We start from the raw sequence: 14,534 nt of genomic DNA, 5'->3' as shown, positions 1-14,534 counted from the left end.
TGCCCTGACACGCTGGGGACCCGCTGCTGAACACAGGGGCTCGGCCACCACCAGCGGCTTCCCCCCCCCCCCCGTTCCCACCGCACCCGACGCAGTGCTCCGGCAGGCACTCGGGGAGCAAATAAATGCGGCATTGAGTAACACACATTTATCCCCACATGAATATCCACAGGTTGTCACTGCAGCAATGAAAGATGTTGATTTCTTTTTTTAAGTTATTTTAATGCAAACTGCCATTTAGCCGCCTGCTAGATAACTGAAGGTTTGGTTTTTTTTTTTTCCTTTTTTTGGTCACAGTCAGTACCTGGTTGCTTTCTACGGCTTCAACTTAACCCTGCTCGTGCAAAGGCCCCGCGGACAGCCGGTAACCCCCCGAGGAGCGCCAGCACCGCCCGCGCTGCCCGCCCGGCTGCTGCTGCCGCCGCCGCCCCTCTCCTCACGGGAGCGCGGGCCGCGGCCGTTGGGCGGGCAGGTCGCCCTTAAGGCTCTCCGCCGCTCCTCGAGGTTGCCTTCCCCTCCGCGGAGCCTGACCGCCGCCCCGCGTGCCCGCTGAGCGGTAGAAAGCCGTGCCAAAACCCGCCGCTTCCCCCTCCCCTCCCCTGCCCGCCGCTCCACGGCCGCCCGGGCCGGCCGGCGCCTCACGCCTCCTTAAGAGGCGTCGGTCAGCTGACGGCTGGCGCCTCCCCCGCCGCCCGGGTGAAAAGTGCCGTATGCCCGCAATGGGGAACGGGACCGTGCCCCAGCTGAGAAGGATGGCCGAGCCCGCGGGACCCCAGGCAACCGTAAGCGCGGTGCCTCCTTCTTACGCGCTCAGCAAGCGGCTCCTCCGCGGGGTGGGAGGGGAGAGGAGTGGAGGGGAGGGCTGACACGGGCGGGGGGGTGCGCGGCTGCCGCTTCGCCCGGCCCCGCGGGCAGGCAGGGCGCGGAGGGCCCGGGCTGAGGCCGTGGAAGCACCCGCAGGGGCCGGCCAGAGCGCGGCGGTGAGGAGAGGTGCCGGCCGCCCTCCTCCTCCTGTCAGGGGCGCCGAGAAGGGCGGCCGGGCCCGGGAGAACGCCGGGCGGCGCGGAGCGGCGTCTTCCCGCCGGCGCCGCGTCCGGCACCTGCCGCTGCCCTGCCCGCCCCCCCGGCCCTGCCCGCGCCCCGCTCCGGGCAGTGCGGCTGCTGAGGAAGGCGCGCTGTCCGCTCGCCTCTCTGTCAGAAACACAATCGCTGTACGGCGTCCGCCCTCCCCAAGCACATTCGCGCCTAAAACGAAGCGTTCGTGAGGTAAAAGAAAGGCAGCGAGGGGTGAAAAAGCGTTTGCAAAGCTCGTCATGTGCGCCAGAGCGGCGCAACGTGTGCAGCGAGAGGTACGAGGGCATGCCCGTGGTGATCGTGCAGCAAATGGAAGGAGGGACTGCAAAAGTTACATAAACTGCATTACTCATTATCAGTCCCTCAGTCTTGGGGTGATAGGTTCGTGCTTGCCTTCATCCAGTGTCACTGGAACTGATTTTGGCAACAGTTACTGCGAACTCTGCCATCTCATTTACTTATCCCCGCTTAGTATGTGCGATGAAGCAATCATTTTGAATTTATAGGGAAGTAAAACAGTACATCTATCAAGGAAAAGTTTCACAAAATGTCTGTGACACCAGCTTTTCTTTTGGGTCTGATACAAAAAAAATGTGCGTAAGAGTTCTTGTTTGTGACTTAGAGCAGGCATCTGTTAGCATATATTAGAAGTAGGATCACAGACCATAATCCCTTCTTTTCATGGGGTTACATGTTCCTCTTTGGGAACAAACTTGCACTTTACTGGTAGAGGTTAATTTGTTGTCCTGGTTGACCTCTGATCAGTCCTGCTGCATCATTTGGAGAAGCTGCTGCCTCAGTGGTATGACCAGTTACTGTGCTGGTGGTTGTGCTTCCTTCCTCCCCCCCAGTAGCTCAGGGGTTTGCATTGGTACAAAGTCTGTCACCTTCCCTCGAGCAGCCACGGAGAGTGGGTTTGAACTACTGGGCTGGGCGCTGAACTGGAGCTGCTGAGGCTCCAGCACCTCTTGGCTGTGTGACCCCTGCAGAGCTTGCCTGTCGGCACCTTGGGTCATACCTTTAGGGAAAATCCCTTCGGCCACCTGAACTGCGGAGTGTGAAACTTCCAATTTGGAGGCTCCTTGCAGATGAAGGCATGCAGACTCTGAAACTAGACAAAGATCTAATCCCAAGTGAGGAGCAATGGTGTGGGTAGGACTTCTCACTACAGCGGATGTTCCTGGTAGGAAGACGGGTCAGTAGGCTCAGATACTTCCTCTGTGAAACAATTCATAGGATCAGCTTCTTTGTGGTTACCGAGAGTTGTTCAGCCTACTAAGAATTTCAGAGAGAAAACATGAACCTAAAACTAATGTGCTTATTTTATTTTCTTTCTGTTAGGGGGAAGGTTTTGAATATACAGTGTAGAGTTAAGTGCTCCTCTGCCATTGTTGTCTCAAAATCTCCACGTTGTCCCTTTATGACCACCTTTCTGCACTCTCTTGTTCTGCTATGGCAGGGATACATAACAAAACAGAAATGGAAATACTTATTTATGCTTGAATCACATAATTTAATCTCCTCCTGCATGGCCAGTTAATCTGCACTGGAAAAATACTGGTTCGACTCTTGGCACCAAGTGCTGTTTATGACTTGTTTTTCTTAGAAGAATTAGACAAAAAGCAAAAAAAAAAAATCCAATGCTGCTGCTGCACTAAGGTTGCATACTTGATTTCATCTTAACTTGAATGTATTTTATTGTATGTTACCATAAGGTGCCCTTCTTGAATTTTCATGATACTTTGAATAGATTACTTTTGTCAGCTGGCCTAAAATAGCTAGAATAGGAAATGTTTCAGCCATCTGTTTTTGCTTTAGTATACTTCAGTTCATAACTTTTAGTCATACATAGGGGAAAAATCATGAGTATGGAGTGAGCCCTGACTATTTCCCTCAGAGGTGTTCCTGCAAAGCCATTGAGCAGGCTTGACATTTTGGGTAACCTCAGTGCTCTTCCTTGGCATGTATTCCTGACAATACCAAGGGACTGAATCCAGTGCAATGTAGCAATGACTTTCCAGGTGCACATCACTTCAGGAGTAATAGGAAATAGCTCTGTTTGAGTCTATTTTAACTGACATGCAGTATTCAGGTATGTGGCGATTTCCATGACTTCCATATAGGTTGGAAGAGGACAGCATTGGCAGTAGAACTGAAGCCGTTCTAGAGACCTGGGAACTGTGAATTCAAAGTGAATTAAGTTAATTGAATGGCTTGGGCTGGAAAATATCAGGGATAGACTTGCGTAGCAGCCGGAGAAGGAGGTGTCTCCTGCTTGTACCCAGAAGTTCAAGTGTATGAAGACTGGCTACAAAATACCAGAAAATACGTAGTTTCCCACGGAAACTTTCCAGCACAGCAGGTAGAAGCTGAGAGTACGGTATGGCCCATGGTTAGTCCGTGGTGTTGAGACATGGGAGATAAGTTCAAATTTATTCTTTACCTGATACAAAATACTGATGTGGGTCAAAGTCTCTCTATCCTTCAGGGCAGTATCCTAAGAAGGGGAGTGACCTTGAGGGAGCAAAACCGAATTCTTGACTAATTGTTTACTTGACATTGATGGGGAAGCCCATGTTTCAGTGGTTGCTCTAAAGACAAGTACATGTCAAAAATATCTTTGACTTACAGTCCAGGGATGATTTAAGCAATAAAATCGAGTACTTTCCTACAGCTGCGGTTCAGCTGGTGTTTCAGCTCCCAGCTAAAGCCTGGGGGACCAGTCACGAGACACATTTTTAAATTGAGTTTACAACTGGTCTATTTTTGTTCCATTTGCCTCTTTCTAAACAGAAGCTCCCTGTAATCTGTGGAAGGATTTCTCTTTGGTTTCATGGGCAGTGGCAGCAGAATTGGCTATCATCTTCCTGAGAGGTGATGAACTCTCTCGTGTGTGTTTGCTATGCCTCATTGATATAACTGCGTCTTTCTCACTAGTCTGAAAAACAAATCCCAGAACCTGTCTTAGTAATGGAAATGATCTCATCACTGCCCTAGGTTATAATAACGTGATGTAGTAACAGAATACTTTCAAAAGAACTCTCTCTTTAAAAAAAAAAAAAAACAAAACCCCCCAAAAAACCCAACAAAAAACACACCACCTTGGTATTCAGACTTTCCTGAGGGCTTTCATTTACTGTTTACCTCAGAGAAATGATACGAATTTCCTGACTGTACCAATTTCCAGTAGCCTGTGTGTCAACGTCTAGAGCAGCATTACTCAGCCCATGGTGCAGGGACGGGAGGTGGTCTCCAGGACATGTGAAAGTGGTCCACAAAGCAGGAGCAAACAAAGCACCAAGAAACTCCAAAGAATTTTTTTTTTTTTTAAATTTTAAACAGATTGTGGGGAAAGTAAAAGTAACTAATGAACATTTAAACTTTAGCCTAAGTTTTTAAAATGGAAAATATTGTGGTGATACTGCAAGTGAGAATTGGTGGGCTTTCTTAGAAATATTAATTAGTTCTTCAGCGTGAAAGTATTGTATAGAATGAGATGATTTCTATAAAAAATAAGACCACAGTGTTGATGAGGGGAAAAATATCAGATGGGTATTGATAGATGATGAGGCCATCACTGTACAGATTTTATTCATTTTCTCTAACATTCATAATGAAATCCATGGGCTGTCGCCAGGGGTAACTCTGAAGCCTGTGTTGGTCCTGTATCAGCTGGCAGGTGTGATGGGGAGCATGGACACTGCAGTTTTTCTCCCAATATGTTTTCCTTTCCCAGAAAGATGGTTGCTGAGATGACACTTTCCATCTCAGCTCATGCTTTTGCTGCGTGCTGGGGCTTCCAAGACTGTCAGCATGTGTAGGGACAGAAGCTTTTGGGATCTGGACGAACAAATACAGACATTGTAAAAGGCGATGTGTGAGTTGCGCAGGCTCTTCAAGTACTCCCTGGAGGAAAAACAGGTGCTTCTAGGATAAAATTAATGTGATCCTAAAGCAGATATCCAACAGGCCACATAAATTATGTGCTAGGAGTGCCTCTTTCTCTCTGCTAGCTAAGTACAGATGAAGACTTCTATATGGTAGGCGTTTGAAGTTGAGATGAATCCTACCTCTGGTGTCTGCGTCTCCGAGTGCAGTAGTCTCCTGTGCAGGCTGCACAGCTCTGTTCGCAGGCACTCTTTTTAAGTTTTGAGATGCAATCCTTTCAAATGAGTGGTAGCATTGGTAATGGTGCATCCTAGAGCTTAGAGCAAAGAATACAGTGCTTATTTTTGTCTGCTGATAACAAAATTACTTTTGCAGACATTTATAGGCTTAATTACTAAATTAAATGTTGCTCATTGTTTATTTTCACCACCTTAGGATACTGAAAGCATATTTTTTGAAATATAAAGTAGGCTGTTTGCAAACAAGAATCCTTGTCTCTCCATCGTTCCAGCTTCCATCCCTGAATATGCAGATTTAGGAAGGAGACAGAAAATATAGGGTCAAAAGCTTCCACATACAACAAGTTCAGAACTATACATGATTTGACTCAGTCACACATGTGTGTATTGTGGTTATCTGATAGTAAAGCCATTGAACTGACTCATCTTTGATATTTATCTAATATTTTCCTTAAAATGATCTCAGCATAAATCAGTAAAACTTTTATTTCTTTTCATACTAGTATTATCAGTCATTTATAACAGTGCTTATATCCTTAGCCAAGATCTGTAGGAATGTGCACTTTTAGAATAAATTATCCTTTTATATTTACAGTGATTATAAAGTTGTATATTTATTTGCACGCACACACAGAGAGATTATAATAAGATCTGTACAAATGTGTATTTCTTGTAATACATGGCAGTCACAGCCCCCCAGCATTTTAGAAGACATGCATGATGAACAGGACTGGTAAGTGGAATGTTGGGATAGATGGAAATGATGGAGTAAGAAGCACAGTGAATGCATATGTACGGGCTGTCTCATCCTGTCTGGTCTATTGCATTGGCCAGACTATTAAATAGAAAGATCTGGCTTTTGGAAAGCCTTGTAGGTTAAGTGTGGGGTTTTTTTTTGTCGTGTCCCCCCCCCCCCCCCCCCCCCCCCCCCCCCGTCTGTGTCTCAAGGATCTAGATTGTAAATGGGGCTTAACTACTAGAACTGTATTTCTCATGCATTTAACTCACCGCATTGTCAATTGGATGCTAAAAATAAATGCCCCCAAGTAGAGGATTCATTTTGGCCTGTTCCAAAACCCGTTAACGTCAGTGGGAAAACAAACAACACTCGTGGGCAATTGTTGTACCAAACACGGAGAAGCTCTCGCTGTGGCCTGAACCATTACTTTGCATGCTCTGTCAGAAAAATGGTGCCTTTGTACTCAACATGCAAAAGTGTAACTCTACGCAAAGTCAGCAGCTGCTGCCTAATGTTGCAGTCCTGTTAGAAAAAAACTCACAGAACTACAAATCATTTTGGGGAGAAGGTGGCTGTGTACACCTGTAGCGTGTAACTAATTAGAAATTTTCCGGTTGTTACTCTTGTGTACCATGTTTTAAAAATAACCTATAATGGAGAACTGTAAAAGATAATGTACTTTTGAGGCACTTCTATTCTTTGAAGTTTCATAAATATGAAATGCCTGCTTAAATGAACATTTGCCATAATGGTCATACCTTGACCTAGGCAATTTCTATAAAATGTGAAACTAACCATTCTTATGCTGCTGTTTTGTTTGAATCCTTTTTCGTCCTAATCCAAAGAGAATTGATAATGAGTTTCTAACCATAGCACGAACTGCAACACCCCTTTATCTTTTGATAAAGGCATGAATCTGCTAAGTTTTCACAACCATGGTGGTTTTGGACTGTTGTCTTATGTGGAAAAAATCCTTTTTCTTCACGTAACCAAAACCCTGCAACTATGAATCAAGGACAGTGCTAGTGAAAAACCTCAAGACAAATGAGGATAGTAGCTTGTACAACATCTAAGAGGAAGATGCTAGGAAGCAAGTTCTAGCTTTTTTTATATCCAGTTTATTTTTATGGGTTTGTGTGTGTTCAGTGATGATATTGCAGACTCTTTTTTTTAGCAGGCAGTTTAAGGTTCCTCTAGGAAGTTGGTGTGATGTCTGTGCTGACAGTAATGAAAACCGGTTCTTTACTAATTGCAAAATCTGCCGACGTCTTGCATTTCTCTGGCTTTTTCCGCTTTGAGTAGCACATGCTCACACAGACCTTCTTGGTAAGTGACTGATTACATTTAACTATGACATAGTTCCAAGTATTATTTTGCTTTTTGTACGTAAATTCCTTTTTCCAAGAATCCCAAATTTATTACGTTAATGAGCTCTTCAACTTTCCTGTGGCCTAGTGAATATAGGTTTAATTTTTATAAGGGTGTTTTTGATATAGAGAAATTAAATAGCTGCTTCCTAGTCATTAAGTCAAATCTGAATCAAAATTATGTATAAAAACCTGAAACCATGTCTCATAGTCTCACCTTAGACATTCCCCTCTCGCAAATCCACACTGTTGTGAAAAAATGGCCACTATAATTACGGTGAATTTTATTAGGTAGTGTTGTCTGAAAAAAATTAAGGTGTGGGGGTTTGGGTTTTTTTGGGGGGGGGGGTTGGCTTATCTTTTATGTGCTTCTGAGGATTATCTCTTGTAATTTAGGAACTGAAATAATGCAAGCATGAAAGATGTTTGATACGGCTAAAGTGGAAGGAAAATAGGTTTTGTTGCTTGTAAAACTTTTTTCACTAGCGAGTGCAAAGTACGGAGGATCGTATGAACTGAGCCTGGCTTTTCCCTCCAGTTCCTTCTCCTCTTTAAAATTACTGCTTTACATAGGTCTGTCTATGATCAGCTATAACGCTGTATAAATGTTTCTGAAAGAAGCTTAGAAAAAATGATGGTGCTAGGCAGAGCAGAGCAGGACAGTGCTGGCTAACACACTGGTGTGTGCAGGAGGAGAGCAGTGTCCAACCTGTTTACTGTGTATTTCAGATGAAGAATTTGACCCTGAATTTTTTGCGTGCTAGAGCAGAATATACGGGGGCAGTCCTGCTTCTTGGTATCACTTGCTATGCATAAATGAAGGGCCAGGAAAGAACAAGCATCAGGGATAAGGGAGATGAAAATTCATATGCCTGCTCTGAAATGAATAGTGTGGGAAGGTGAACATTAGTCTCCCCAAACTGAGAGTGACCTGGCCACATACAGACTGGCTGTTTTGAATTAACTTCAGTTTTGAGTATAAATGTGATTAAACTCTCCCAAGAAGAGTTTTAATAAAACTAATGTAGCTCTCTGACAGCTTTTCGCTTTGGCAAATGGACATTTTCTGAACAAAAACTCTTGTTGAAAAGTGCTTGAACATCTCCACTGTGTATTCCTCTGTCCTGTAATAGGTGTCAGTCATTTCCCTTTCAGCACAGAGCGGGCACATCAACTGGTGTTTTAATATGCTGAGAGAGAGTTTGAGTTGGCAAGGGAAGCCCTCAGTGTCTTAAGAAATTGTTAAATTAAAAGCTTAGACAGTTTGGTAAGAGAGTAGTCATAGTTCATCTAAGTTTTGCTGAACTTTCTCTGGCTGACCAATCCTCTATGCCTCAGAGAAGAGCATGAAAGTCCCCCTTGTGTCCCTAATTTTGCAAAGCTGTTTTAGCAAGGGAATGTGTAAATTTGGGGTTTCTTACTGACTTTGATTGCTGTCCATTTACTACTTGAGTCATCGTTTGTGGCTCCTTAGTGAATTGGATTGTTTGTATCGTGTTCCTGAAGGCCACATTTAAGGTCTGTGTAGCTAGCAGTTACTGCTTTTTTGTTAGTTTTGTGGTTTTCATTTGCTTTATGTAACCATTGGTGTAGCTAACCTCTTAGTACTGGTAGAATCAGATTACAGTAAGGTTTGACATATCTTCTTGCTTATGATAAATAGAAAAATTTCCGATAATTGTATTAAATCAAAATGTTATTTTCAGTTTTAACCCATCTCCAAAGCCTTATAGTTGGTAATGTTGTGCATCTGTTAATAGTGGCTTAGATCCTTCCCCTCATCCTCTCAGGGCTTGACTGTGTTGGTAACAGTAGCACTTGAGACAGTTGTCTAAAAATGAAGCAAGTGTCACCCGATTCAAAGCTTTCTCCCTAAATCAGCCAAGAGATTACACTAGAGCTCTTGCAGCAGCTTGTCGGTTTTGCTGTTGTTACTCTGAACTCAGCCGAAATGGTGGAGCGGAAAATTCAAGCCCTTTTGACGCTGCCTCTATAGCCCCAGGAAAAGAGCAGGCGCAGGCACTTGTCGGCGGGAGCGTGGATGGCAGAGATGACTGGGGAACAGAGAGCTTCAGAGAAGCTGAGAGAGGCATGGTACAGAAAAAGGAAGCTCAAGAAGGGGCAGAATAACGTGCCACTCCCTTCTGTAGTCTCTGAGCAGGAAGATAGCTTGCTGCTTACCCTCTCCAGCTGGGAGAGGAGGGCTGCGGAGGAGCTGCAACAAAGCCTTACTTGAATTTGTAGAGAAAATCAAAACCCCTGAGTAAATGCTTTGCAGATGTAAGTTTGGCTTCAAACACAAGCTGGTAACTCGGGAGCTTTTTTGTAGCTGCTCAAATCCTGGACTGAAGGTCTCTTTGGCTAGAGGCTTAGCTGTGTGGGGTCAGGCAGGCTTTGCCTCAGGCTGTTTGGCTTTGTGTGGAAGCTGGGTGTTAGATATGAGATGAAGACTGCTGGTATTGATGCGCTTTCTATTGCAAAAGTGTCCAACCGCAGGCTTCTCAAGAAAATGGATAGGGCAGTTGGGCTATCCTGCTAGATCCAGTATTTATTTATTAAATCAGTTGATTATAAATTTATAGATATATGAAAAATGCAGAGAAATCTTTCATCGTAGAAGTTTACCACTTAGTGTCTCCCCTCAAGAATATAATAAATGCAGTAGGGATGTCTGTATTTGCCTTTGTGTCTATGTGTTTGTGTGTAAAACACACATTTATATTACTTACTCAAGCTCCAGCTTGGCAGTAGCCGTAAAATATTTCCGTATAAATTTTACTCACATTGTTTAAAAGAGGCTGCAAAATCTCAGCGTCAGAAGCTTGTTCATGACTACTTTTACTAGAAAGTCCTGACAAATTTCCTTGAGTCACTCTACTTTGTCATGCTTTTAATGTTATGACCGTATAGACCAAAGGAAGTGCAGCACAATTGTCCCCTTTATTGCAGACAGTGACCAGAGCTCATATTTTGACTAAATAGTCCAAAACCAGAACGTGAAAGTTGTAATGTTGAGTCACGTTGTACAGACACTATGAGTGTAAGATGACGAAACACACCTTTTGTGTGCAGTCCTTTCTCCATCTCTGCAGTGCCAGCACGACAGTAGCCTGTGTGCGCTGGCTGGTGTTACAGTTTGCACTGAAATGCCAGGAAATCCAGAAAAAGAACAGTTTGGATAACTTGCTCTGGATACTAGCTGAATTGAAAAAGAATCAAAAAAGATATTTAAAGGAAACGTTTGCCTAACTTTCAGCTAAATTTGTTTTATTGTTGACATGCGTTACCTGAACAGAAGCCAGCTGTTAATTTCACCAGCTCCTTGCATTTTTAGCTGTTATTGTGGTTGTTCTTTTGTGTGTAACCACTGCATAAGTGTAATGCAGAAGGATTGTCTTCTGCAATTGAAGCCTGAGAGCACTGGGCAGCTTTGCATGCTTGTCTCTTCCCCAAAAAGTCAAACGTAAATACTTAAATAAAAAATTCTTGTCGTATTTTCCCTAAAGTTTTTTATTTTAAACCATCCGTATTTTACAGCAGGGAAGGAAAAGAAGGAATGAAGGCATAGATAAGTTAAAGATATGTAAGAACCAAACTCTCATTGTTTTAATAAAATCTTTAAAAGGTGTTGGCCCAGAAGTATTTAGAAGTTGGATGACATCCCTGTTGTCACCAAGGGAGAGTGAGGGATTTGGATTGAGATCTAGTGCCCTTTGGATTGAGATCTAGTGCCCTAGAGAGAGATTTGGAGTCTAAATCTAGTGCCCTAAAACATTCAGCAACAGTTCTTTCCGCAGTACCAATGCGGCTTCTTAAAGGGGATTCCTGGAGGTTTTGGCAGGCAACAGGTCTTGACCAGCACACTGCAGCACAGTAGAGGAAATGGAAAGTTTTGTCAAAGATCCAGGTAAGAATGAAATGCGGGGGAGTGTTTTTCTTTTCTTCCCTTCACCTAAGTTTTAAAGGAATATAGTCAGCAAACAACTCTGTCCAGTCAGGTGTTGCACTTGAGATGTATATAATTTAGTTTTAGAAGTTATTATTTAACTGTTTGCATTTGTGGCAACACTTTTAAAGCTGCCACTGGTATTGAGTTTTTTCATTTTGGAGAGCCTGGCTTGACATCTCAAACATGCTAGGTTCTTGGAGCACCCATTATCTTGAAGTGTGAGTTTTTGTTCTCTGCTGCCTTAAGTTGGGCTTCCAAAAGTAAGAATACCCTTAAACGAATAACTATCATACATAAAAAGTTTATTTGTGGAATAACTAAATTCTGAAGTCCTAATGTACAGAAATGCTGGGCATTTTTTCATCTTGCTTTTTCTTAATTGCACTGTGCATACAACAAATAGCCTGCATAGATGATGATCTTGAAATTATTTAAATGATAGGTGGACTTGACTAGTGTACTGTAGTTGTTTTTACAGGGAATATATCCTAATAATTCTTCTTTTTCATGGAACTTCCATCAGATTTTTCACGTTCTTCTTTGGTTTTTGGCCTTCTTGCTGGAAAAACAAGCTAGCTCATTCCCACATAAGCTACAGGGAGTCTGACCTACACAGTTGGGATTACTGATCAGCTGCTTGAGGTTTTTTGACAAATTTTGAGACTACCATCTAAACTGTCTGTCTTGTGGCTTGGATTTCTGTAGGAAAAGACAGTGATCTTTGCCATTTTTGAAGAATATTCTCGGAGTCCCTAAGCTGAGCTTTTTTTTTTTTTTTTTTTTACATTCAAGGCTGTTTTTTATTTCTAGTGCAATTTCAATTGAAGTAAAATATAAGACATTGGAGAAGTTACGTAAAGGTATTAACTCAAGGAACTCTTTCATCCTCAGAATAAATTAACTCCTTACTTTTGAATTTACTCAGTTCCACTTTCTAATATTTCTGTAAGTTCGCCGTACGGTGAAATCATGTATGATAACATGGCTTTTTCTCGTAACCTCTCGCATACTGTCGCAGTGAGTGTTTCTTGTTAACTCTCCTTTGCGTAAGCAGTATAATTGTAAGATAAACCATCATGCCCTGAATCAGTTGCCTCTTCCTTCAGGCCTGTAGTTAGTATTCATGGTGAAAATACAGTACTTGGCTGGATGGGAAATGTACTGGGAACTTCCATGGCCAACGTGAAATAGGTGCAGGTATTCAGGCAGAAATGCTTCCAGCCTCTTGAATATTCCTGTTGGTAAGGTCATTCCTTGCAGAATGTAAGATAGGAATTTTTTTTTCTCTTGGACTAAATCCAGCTTCATTAAGTTCATTACAGGAGCATGTCTGATTTCCCCTGACTCATCAAGTCTTGCGTCCTGTTGCAGGAGGTTACTGTAACATGGAGTTCTCCAGGAGGTGCTGGGCAGCTGTATATAGAGAACTGGCCTGATTATTTTACCACTTTTGTCTTCCTTGCTTTTGACCTCTAAAGTAGCCTCCAGCACTAGATAAGGTGTAAATTTACCTTGCTCAAGATTTCTGCGATGTTTCCAGAGTTTCAGCCCTGCTAGGGTATTTTATAGGGCTCTCCTTCCATTGAAAGGAAATCTTAGTTACTCTGTGTCAGCTGTAGTTTCAGTAGTTGCTTACAGGTTGACAGGTCATCTTTCAAAAAGAGATTCACGATCTTTTCATCTGTTATGTCCTCTTTAGCAGGAAGTCAAATGTGGTTTCCCAATCTTAAAATTGCCTGTCTAGTTACTTATGCTGTGTTAATTTCCTTGCCAAACTTCACCCCAGAGCATCCTCCAAAAATGTGGCACAAAGGTCGAGCTTTTTGCTTTTCTGCTCAGAATCCTTCCTTCCACCCATGCTCTCTTAGCAACCCATGGGAAGAACAGTCATTGCACGTCAGCAAAGCATATACTTTTTCATTTGTGATGAAAATGGAGTGGTGGGTGTTTTACAGAGAGTAAGAGGTAAGCCTTGTTTCTTGTGTGGGAAGACCTAAATTAAGAAATAACATTACAGTGATTTTCCAGGATGCTAGGCAAAATCATGTACAAACAGACTATTTGTTATTTCTGTTATACAATCACAGGATCAATCTGTAACCAAATAAAATTCTGTAATCTGATTTGATAAAAACGGATGGTGACATTCATGCCAAAAGCCTGAGTCAATACTTAGCTTATTCTGTACCCCTTACTCTTATCATATTAGATTGAGCGTTAATGACTGTACCGCTGAGTCGCACTTATTCACTTATTTTTTTTTTTAATTGTCCTTCTCTGATTTTTAAGAAGAATTGTTTATATCAAGCTGGCCAATCTCCCTTTTATGATTTTTTTCTTACGATCTTGAGGACGTATTCTGGTGGTGATATTTATAATGTGTTATGCTTTGCTCATTTTCAGAGCTTGTCCGCTTGGTGAGACTAAACGTGGAGTAAGCTCATACTCAGCATGAAATGGGAAAATTTCATTATTCTTCTTGTCCTTTGCCCTCGACATACCCTGTAAAACTGAATTATCTGTAGGAATTTACTGGATCAACACTTAGAATGAACGTTCCAGTAATAATCACTGTCCGTGTGTATGTGTGGAACTTTTTGTGGAATTGCTCTGTTACTGTTGGTCTTTAGCGACAATAATCCCTTATCCATTTCAGTCTGTCACCTCAGGTGAAAATGAGCTAAGATCACAGAACAGTCTTGATTTAAACAGTGATCCACCTATCCACTAATAGCTCGTTACTTTTGATGTTTGAAACTGTGCCTAACAATTAAATGCTCTTTGGCTGACAAAAGTAGAGTTCACTTTTGGGTGAAAGTGTTATTTAGGAACTTGGCAGAAAGCTGTCTCTATTACACGACCAAGCTAAACTGTGGCCCGTTCAAGAGCTTACGTTTGCTATGGTATTTTGTAAACTTGGACATTTGTCAATAAAACATCAAGAAATATATCGTTAACCAGTCTGGTCAGCTTAGTTAACTTTGGTGATACTGTATGAACTGACAGAATTTATGCTCGTGTTGTTGCAGAGGCGCTGCCTGTGAGGTGCTTTGCTCGTCCTTTAGGAAGGAATGCTATCAGCCCTGGGAACAGCACAGTTCACAGACGATGCGTTACCACCAGATAGCAGGGAAACAAAACAACACATGTTAATAATATTAAAGTGTCCTTGAAGATCTGCTTAGAGGCGCTGCTTCCCCTGCAATCTGTCAAGGGTTGGCCTGCCACCAGCTTCAGCTCGAGTTCAGTTCTTTATATGCGCTTGTGATACAGTCCTT

General features: G+C 42.8%; 1 protein-coding gene across 1 annotated transcript in view; it reads left to right on the top strand.

The window, feature by feature from the left end:
* Positions 1 to 747: 747 nt before the first annotated feature.
* The window catches only part of PLA2G4A (phospholipase A2 group IVA), an 86,446-nt gene continuing 72,659 nt past the window's right edge, over positions 748 to 14,534 (top strand). The window contains exon 1 of the mRNA XM_050901323.1: positions 748 to 782. The gene's annotated coding sequence lies outside the window, so the exon portion shown is untranslated. The remainder of the gene's footprint in view (positions 783 to 14,534) is intronic.

Source organism: Gymnogyps californianus, chromosome 8 (assembly GCF_018139145.2).
Source record: "Gymnogyps californianus isolate 813 chromosome 8, ASM1813914v2, whole genome shotgun sequence".
Lineage (NCBI taxonomy): Eukaryota > Metazoa > Chordata > Aves > Accipitriformes > Cathartidae > Gymnogyps > Gymnogyps californianus.
The sequence above is the reverse complement of the archived record's forward strand: the minus strand, read 5'-3'. Positions and strand labels throughout refer to the sequence as shown.